The sequence below is a fragment of the Colobus angolensis genome, unplaced genomic scaffold (genome assembly GCF_000951035.1).
Source record: "Colobus angolensis palliatus isolate OR3802 unplaced genomic scaffold, Cang.pa_1.0 Scaffold98, whole genome shotgun sequence".
NCBI classification, from domain to species: Eukaryota; Metazoa; Chordata; class Mammalia; order Primates; family Cercopithecidae; genus Colobus; species Colobus angolensis.
The window spans coordinates 7,319,976-7,329,640 of NW_012123820.1; the positions used below are offsets into that span (position 1 = coordinate 7,319,976).

At 34.3% G+C, this 9,665-nt stretch overlaps 1 protein-coding gene across 1 annotated transcript in view; it reads left to right on the forward strand.

The window, feature by feature from the left end:
* LOC105505093 (roundabout homolog 1-like) overlaps nucleotides 1-9,665 on the forward strand; it is an 871,992-nt gene that overhangs the window by 455,459 nt on the left and 406,868 nt on the right. The window lies entirely within an intron of this gene.

The window sequence follows — 9,665 nt, forward strand, 5'->3', positions numbered from 1 at the left end:
TTAGACAGAGTCTCCCTCTGTCGCCCAGGTTGGTGTGCAGTGGCGCGATCTTGGCTCACTGCAACCTCCCCTTCTTAAGTTCAAGCAATTCTCCTGTCTAAGCCCTGCAAGCAGCTGGGACTACAGGCGCATGCCACCACCCCGGCTAATCTTTGTATGTTCAGTAGAGACGGGGTTTCACCATATTGGTCAGGCTGGTCTCGAACTCCTGACTTCAGGTGATCCAGCCACCTCGGACTCCCACTGTGCTGGTATTACAGGTGTGAGCCACTGCACCCGGAATATTACAGTGGTATTTTATTATTTATTTCGCGACTTCTCTCACTAGTATATAAGATCCATGAAGTCAGAGACTGTGTTTGATGTATTATTTATCTCCAGTGCCAAGAACAACTTAGAAATGATGGATACTTAAAAATTGTTTAGGACTCAATTAATTCATGCAGTAATTTTCTTTATTATCAGGAAAGATCCTTTTGAGTGATACAGTAAATATGGCCATTTCCAAAACACTGACAGTGTAGATTTTCCAGGCTATTTAATTTTAATGTTGTAGCTGTCCCCATTGCACCCCTAGTTCATTCAACAACTGTTGACTGAGTGCCTACCAAATGCTCGCTGTGATTCTAGATGCCAGGGATGTAGAAATGGAAAAACAATTAAAGACGCATCCTCAGAATGTGTGTCAGTATTCCAGTGGAAGAGCTCTCACTCTAGAAGTCAGAGATGTCAGCCCTCATCTCCTAGTTCTCTTTTCTCTTGTTTGATGGCAAGCGATGAAATGTTCAACAGCAAGCCCTAGAATTTTTATGTTTGTGATAAAAATTCATTTGTGCATTGGTGTGCTCGGTTTTCAGATTCACTTTTGAAATTTTCTACAAATGTTATAAACACACGTCTTAGATTTTTCTGGGACAAGCCTGGCATTAACTCTCTGCCTTCTTGTGTTTTTAAATATGTTAGCACTTGTTAGTACCTGCATGGTATTTTTTTTTTTTTTCTGAAATTAGGTTATCCATAATGTTCTTCTTAAAGTCACATTCTTAATGTCTGAGAAGGTTATGCTTTTTTTTTTTTTATTATCGTCAGCAGACCTTAGCAGACAATGAGTATAAGACCAGAGGGAAACTGGTAACCTATTGTCCTCAAAGAGTTTATGTAGAGTCCAAATGTTTTTCACATGAAGGGGGGATTTCCTAGGAATCTGAAAAATCTACCTCCGTTATTTGGCACAGTTTTTTCTGCAATAATTTACAAGCTGTAACTGCTTTGGGTGAAAAAATTTCTTAATTATCATTACCTGCTTTCTATCAGAAGGTCTAAAATCTTTGTTACCACTGATAATAAACTGATCCAGAAAAATAATTCAGACTGCTGAAAAGAACATACCCACTTATTTTTTAAAAAAGCACTTTTTTATTTGTTAACACAATCAGAAGTCTCTTATAAATGGCTTGTTTTTAATATTACATTGTACTTTCATAACTGTTTTATCTTAATTATTTTTCAGAGTAAAAGTAAAATTGAATGGGTAAAATAAATCTACTTTGCAACCTAAGAGTTTAGAAAATGTTTCATAAGGCTTTCTAAAAGGTGAAATAAACTTTATAGTATTCAACATCAAATTGGATTTTTTAATGGTAAATTCAAGAGTATTTAATTCTTCATTAAATCCAGATTTACATTTTTATGGTCTTAGAGGTCATAACTTATTTATGTTGAAACATTCATTTTCTTAAATTACAGTTCTGCTCTTTCAAGCATAACACTTTGGAAATGCATTTCTTAGTATTACACTGAATGATGCCAACTGCATTACCAATGCAAAGATTTATTTTTATTATTAGTATAGTTAGTTATCCCATCAAGTCGAGAAAGACTCTGAGCCATACATGTCTGGTTCTTATTGTGGTGCATATATATCAGATGTATTTGTATATGCATGGCACATTTCAGGAACATGAAATTGATGAACTTTCAAGCACAGAGGGTTCATATAGTCCAGTGTTATTTTACAAGTGCAGACCTGAAGGACCAGAAAGCAAAGATCGTTTTTCCAAGGGATGTGCAGCTAGTGAGAGAAAGAAATAGAAGTCTGAGTTTCAAACTATAAGGCCAGTCCCTTTAACTACAAAATGTCTAATTTCCAATGACTGTCATTATACTTCTACTAAAAATAAGATTTCACTGGTCTACAGGGTGATTGCAAGCTTTTTTTTTTTTTTTTTTTTTTTGTAAGTTCCAGAGAGCAAATATTTTAGGCTTTGCAGACCATACAAATTTTGTCACGAATACTCACGTCTGTAATTATAGGATGAAAGTCACCATAGACAGGGTGCAAAAAAGAAGTAGGTCTATGTTCCAATAAAAATTTGTAATACAATTATATAATTTACATTTCATATAATTTTCACATATCACAAAATAGTATTCTTCTTTTGCCTTCTGTCAACCATTTGTAAATATAAAAACCATTATGAGTTTATGGACTGTAGAAAAATATTCTATGGCCAGATTTGACCTTTGAGTCTTAGTTTGCCAAACTATGGTGCAGAGGGATTGTTGGGATGTTTTAAAGCATGTTGTCTAAACATTCCCCTGCCACCACCACACATACACATTTTTAAGGATAGAAAGATACTCCACAGGGAGAAAATTTTAGAATTTCCATTTATAGTTAGATCACCTTTTTAAATTACTAATTTTATTAGTGTACATATCAGGCTCTTAGTACATATAATTTATAAACAAAATAGATAGGTTTATTGAAATTTGGCTCAATCGTTTTTACCATCTTCGAGTTCCAATAAAAATATTTGGAGTTTACTGGTCCAGAGAACAGTGGTCTGAATCCAACAGGGGAAGTTTAATAAGAATATGTATATAATCTTGGAAATTCTCTAATAGGTAAAATAGAATTATTTGTACTACCTGCACAAGGTTATGTCAATTAAATAAGATATTACAGGTAAAGTATTCATATGTTGCTTGAGATTCATTAGACAGTGACAAATTTGTATTTTTGATAAAGAAAACAACTGAATTAATCTTTAAGAGAATGCTAACAATAATAGCATCTCTACCCCACACTTCTATAGTGCTTTACAGTTTTTAAAGCACTATGTTGTATTTTGCTATTTGATACATACCACAATTCTGTGGGCTAGGCAGAGCTGACATATTTTGAAAACCAAGAAGACATTATTTCTATTTTATAAGAAAACAAATTAATTTCCCACTGAAAATGATGGCATCATTCCAGAACCAGGATTTTTAACTTCACTTGTTAAGGGAGATGGCAAACTGCAGCGAAACATTTGGCTTGTTGTGAGTCACACACGATGAGGGGAATATTGACAGCACTGATGAGTCCAAATGGGAGAGTGTTCTGTTACCTAAGTAACTTGAGAAATGTTTCAGGGAACTAGGAACAATTGACCTAGATAAGTAAAGCTTTACAATAGGAAAGCTAATTCTCTAAACTTTTTTCCAGATTTGCCATGTGGAAGCGAGAATAGATAGATTATTTTATTGCCCAAAGGGAGAACTGGAACCAATGAGAAAATAGCTTTTGACAAAATACAAGGAAGTGTTTCTAATAAGGAAATAGTACAACTGTGAAATGGCCTACAACTTGTGGAATGGCCTAGCCATAAAAGAGGTAGTTCCTCCAAAATCTGTAAAATTACCTGTTGAAGAGCAGATTGTCACAAATGTGGTAAAATTGTACCGGATTTTTTCTATGGCCCCTTCTATGCTTAAAAATCCATAATCTCAAACTCCATCCAGTTTGAAAACCATCATTCTAAGTTAAGCAATTCAGGAATGGAAACCAAATACCATATGTTCTCGCTTAGTTGGAGCAAAGTTATGGGGACACAGAGGCATTAGAATGACACAATGGACTTTGGGGATTCCCGGGGCAAGAAGGGAGGGGGTGAGGGATAAAAGCCTACACATTGGGTACAGTGTACTCTGCTCATGTGACGGGTGCACCAAAATCTCAGAAATTACCACTCCAGAACTTACCCATATAGCCAAAAAAAAAAACCCGTGTTCCCCAAAACTATTGAAATGTTTTTAAAAATATAATCTGATATATTTTTAAGATCATGGAGTATAGAACTCTATTATAGATTGTCATTATGTACATAAAATTACATTATGATTTTCAAGAGTTTTATTTAATATTCTGCCTCGATACAACTCCTAAGCATGACTTCAAATCAAATACCCTGCCAGTGTTTTGGAAAAATTGTGGTAAATAAATTTAAAATGGATTTTATGTTAAATATTGAAATTGTCCCTGTATTTAAGATTGAGAACTAAGAAAAACAAGATTGATTTTTAACGGACGTTCTTACTCAAGCTTCCAACTGTCCTCTTCATATATTATTGTTTGAAAGATGGCAGTATAAATTAGAGCATATTACAGAGGGAGTCTATGTGCATTAATATGGGTGACACTATTTTAATGATTCTTTTGCACTTAAAGTAAAAACCTTTGCTATATCTAACTCCTTTCATTGAAATAGTTTATAGTGATATTTGTAATGTAACTTTCATATTATTAAAAAAGAGATTGTCCTAATGAACCCATCAGTTTTTTGTTGCCTAAAAGCTATACATATCTAATTAATGTTGTATTTTACATGTTTTGCAAAATTTTGAGAAAGTGTATTTGGTTAATGACTATTATTTCTACATATCTATTTAAATGACAAAGCTTGAATTTACTCATTATGTCTGATTCATTATATAGGAAATTTAACTTGTTATAGTATACCAAAGCAAATGAAATATGGTCAGATCCTTAATACTCTGTTTCATGTAGTGGTGTGCTATTTCCATTGTTGCATTGTTGACAAGTATTGAAAAGAAGCAGGTTTTGTCTGTTGGTTTTTGGCTGTCATATGAATCATTCCCAAAGAATGAGCCCTTAGTTAAGGATTGGTGAAGACTAGAGAATGGATCATGGGGCTTCTACTTCCTTCATTACCATTTTACTATGAAATTTATGCTTGAAATACACACACAAAAAATCAACAAATGGTGATTTATTCATGCAGGGTAAAGAACATCATTACCTATTTTCCTGTTCTTCATATATATATATATATATTTGTATAAATTTTATTTTGAGAAATCTATCTTCAGTTATAAAAATCTGATTAATGACCATGATATATACACATGTTTTGATGATTTGAATATGACGATAAAGCTGAGGAACTCGGGAAGTCTATTTAAGTTTAAAATAAAGTCAAACAGTCTGAATACATTAGCCACTTTGTAACAAAGGCTTTATATATTTTCTCCAACATGTATTCTCTAAAGTCTTTTTTAGTGGAAATAAATTTATATCAACCAGTGCATATTTTACTGAGTAAATATTCAATTGCCAAATACATTTTTATATGTATATATTATATGCATAAATATTTTATATTTAATAGTGACCCTGTCAGTCTCTTGTATTTTATTTGAGCCTACTCACACTATTTTTCTTCAAATGAAATATTGGACAATTTTTCAGTGAAAGCGAAGTTCTGAAATTCTAAAATACTGATTTTGAGTAAATTTTCTTTCTTAAATCTTCCTATTTGTTTTTTTTTGTGTGTGTAGTGTAAATAATAATCATTTATTTTTGTGATAAGTATGTGTTAAGTATTTTGTGTGAATGAACTCAATTGAGCATCATAACATCCCTTTTTACTGAGGAATAAAAGGAAGCTTAGAGAGGTGAAGTGACTTAACTTCTCACAAATACAGTAAATTACAGAGCTTGGATTTGTACCCAAGAAACTCAGCCCTCCAGTCAGTACTCATCCACCTAAATCATTCTGCCCACATATGATATTCAGTTAGTTGAATTCATCCTTGAGAGGTATGATCATATATAGTTTCTTAACATCAGAAAATTATGCAACAATCTTAAAAAAGACAAATGAAATTTACTTTTAGTTTTAAAGAATTTCAAATAAATAATCTTTCTTCATTGTGAAGTAGAAAAATTGTCCAGTGTCCTCGACAGAGAGGCCTCAGTGTATTAATGGCAAAAATCACGATTACTTTTGCGCCAACCTAATACCTCACAATTCAGACTGGTTTGCCTTTTTAGGTTCTCTCACATATCCCTTATTTCTTAATTTTCTTTTATGCCTACCTTTCAAATGTTTAAAACTCCTTCAAATTCCCTTTCATTATGTCAATATTTGCATGATTTTTTTTTCACAGAAAATAATCTTGACAATGAGAAAATATTGCTTTACCTTTTGCAGAAAAGATTTGATACATTTTCAGGATTTCATTTACATGGTTCATCATGCTTTCCTCAGAGTGTACTATCAAACACTTGTCTTTTTTGAGGGCTGAAGAATGAAATAAAACAATGTGTAGGAATACTGTGCGAGGTCATTTGAGGCTTCCTATTGGATTTACTAAACCAGGATATTCAAGCAGTTTTCCAAGAAGTTCAATGTAGAGACCTGTTGGCCTGGAGAAAGTTTAAAATATTAAGATGCCCAAATTTGCACATTCAAGTGATGATTGCCTTTGTATAAATCAAAGTAATAATAATAACTTTATAACTATGATTGAGTGTTTAGAGTTTATAGAATTTACACCGATATATTTTCATTTAATTCACATATGTGCTCTGGGGGATAATCCAAGTAATCTGAGAATCAGTCTCAACAACTCTGTCTCTTAAATGGTTCTCAATCCTTCCACTGTTGACTCTGTCCATGCTCTGCATGTCCGCTGTGCCTGGAAGTAACCATCAACTCTGAACTCGAAGACTATACTTTCCACTCTGGTCTCTTTGTATTCTTGTCTCCCTGAAAGCCATTCTCTGCATGGATGCCAAACACTATCTTTTCTCAAAGCGTGCATGAGAATCTAAAACTCTTTGCTTTCAACCATGTGGAGTCCTATTGAACAATGGTTGACATTCTCATGTTTTCACCTGGGCTACAATGTGTTGCATGCACAAAATTCTAACTTCCATTCTGCCCTTAACCTGGCCTGTTCTCTCTTGAGTTCACTGTGCACTGGCTATGAGGCCACCTCTTTCTCTTTCCCTCTCTTTCCAGACCTCAAGATCCATTCCAAGCATTTGTTGTCTGTTTGTTTTGTTTTGTTTTTGTTTCTCCTGATAAGTAATCTCTTCCAGAACTCTCTCTTGTCATTGAGGTTTCAAATTTAGTGTCACTCCCCAAAGACTTCATCTAAAGTAGCTATACTCCTCCTCCCTTTCCCACTTTGTCACATCTAATGTATAGACCTTACAGTGTTAATCACTTGCTGAAGTCATTTTATTTATATATTGGTGATTCCATTTCTGTACATCAACATTGCAAGAGTGGTCTCTACATCTCTACAAGACCAGAAAACTTCTCTCTAATTTGGTGTTGGCTGCTCAGTGCCCCACAGTTAGTACGTGCAAAATAAATTTTTGTTGAACTATTGAATCTTTTCCGTTACCAAACTCTCCACATAGTTAGTCTTCCTGAGATTGCACAACAGGCATTATTACAGTACAGACACATGAAAATTGTTCTTCACTAAAGTCTTATGGCCAGTGTGAGGTCAGTTTGAAAGGGCGGCACGGGTGTCTGGATTTTTAGTTAAGATTTTTCATTAAACTACCCACTAGGTTTTTTATTGATTTGATTATTTAGACAGCATCTGTTAAAATTTCACAGTTTAAAAAAAAAAACAAACTTATTTTTGACCACTGCACTTGGTACACATGTGCAGTCTTTGTAGGAACTTGTCTTCTCAAAAGAATTATGGTAGTTGAGCAAATGCTTAGGATTTACTAAAGCAATAAACAGATTAGCACTACTGGAGGGGGCATACATCTGTACTACTGGGTTAAGGAAAATGCATAATTTGCAATTTGAACTGCCACTGCTGGGCAAAACTGACTGGCTACTGCAGTTACACCTGGGCTTTTCTAATGGAAGGAAAGCTTGCATTTCCTAAAAGTTAATTCCAAGAATAGTGATAAAGAATAAATTTATATTTGTATATGATATTGAAAGATATGGTCAGTTTATGAACTCAAGTAAATGATGATCAGTTCTATATTGATTAAGAGTAGCATAATTTTAAACTTATGTATGATACTATGTCCCTCTACAAATGGTATTTAACAATCTTCATTTGTATTTGGCTTCAGAATTGATGATATTATTAGTAAATGCATGCATGAACACACACATGCATAGATAATTTTCTGTGGAAATGAATGCTTAATAAGCTAATGATAAATTTAATTCATCATTTTAATTGGAAATTAGTGCAGATATATCACCTCAAAAATGACATTATACTACCATTAAAATGTTACAATTTAGGCCAGGCATGGTGGCTCATGCCTGTAATCCCAGCACTTTGGGAGGCTGAGGCGGGTGGATCTTAAGCTCAAGAGTTCAGGACCATTCTGGCCAACATGATGAAACCCCGTCTCTACTAAAAATACGAAAATTAACTAGCATGGTGGCATGTGCCTGTAGTCCCAGCTACTTGTGGGGCTAAGGCAGAAGAATAGCTTGAACCCAGGAGGCAGAGGTTTTGGTGAGCTGAGATCGCGCCACCGCACTCCAGCCTGGGTGACACAGTGAGACTCTCTCAAAAAAAAAAAAAAAAAAAAAAAAAGCTACAATTTGAAGCATGTAAGCATTCTTTTTAATAATATTAAAAATAAAACAAAATGGAATTCTAAAATTATAACTGAAGGACATCCTAAAGCAAAGCAACCAAAATTTTCCCTATACATTTCATTAGCCAGTTTGTATGGATTTGAAAGATTAACAAATCAATGCAAATTTGAAATGTATGCCTAATTATTTGTGTCCCTTCTTACATTTCTTCATTCCTGAAAGATTTGTTGAATACCTATTAGATGTCAACCCCTGTCTGAAAGGATGTGAATAGAGAAAATACACAGTGCTCAGAAAAAGCTAACAGGCAAACTAACCAATATGGGGCCAAATGGTTACTATTACCAGCCTACTGTCCACAAATAGGAAATAAACTTTGAGTTATATTTTCTAGTGAAGGGAATCCCATTTGAGGATCCCATTTGCATTCTCTCACCTAGTTTTCTTTCCTAGTAAGTAAGGCGTTTGTCAGGAACAGTGTTAGGGTCTATGGCCCTTTACCTAGTCTATGTGATGCCTCCTTATCTTACAGTCTCCAAGACTCATTTCGAGATCCTTTCATTCTCGACCTCCCAGAGTGAGCTGCTTGCCTTTCATTTATGCTACCGTAATTCTCAGCATATTTATTGAATTTAAAACACTGACTTATACTTGTCGGTTTCCAATTATGGCATATGTTGACTCTCCATTTAAATCTGAAAATTAGATTTTGCCCTCCTTTAACCTGAATGCTTCTTCAGAAAGAAGACTGTGTATATACTATTTGTATTGCCATAGTACCTGATACCAAGGAGTTTGTGTGGTCTATACAAAAACCACCTGAGCACCTAGGTTAAGTTTGATTGATAGCATAATTTGTTTAAGTAAAGACTCGCCATCAGAGAAATGCAAATCAAAACCACAATGAGATACCATCTCACACCTGTTAGAATGGCCATCATTAAAAAATCAGGAAACAACAGGTGTTGGAGAGGATGTGGAGAAATAGGAACACTT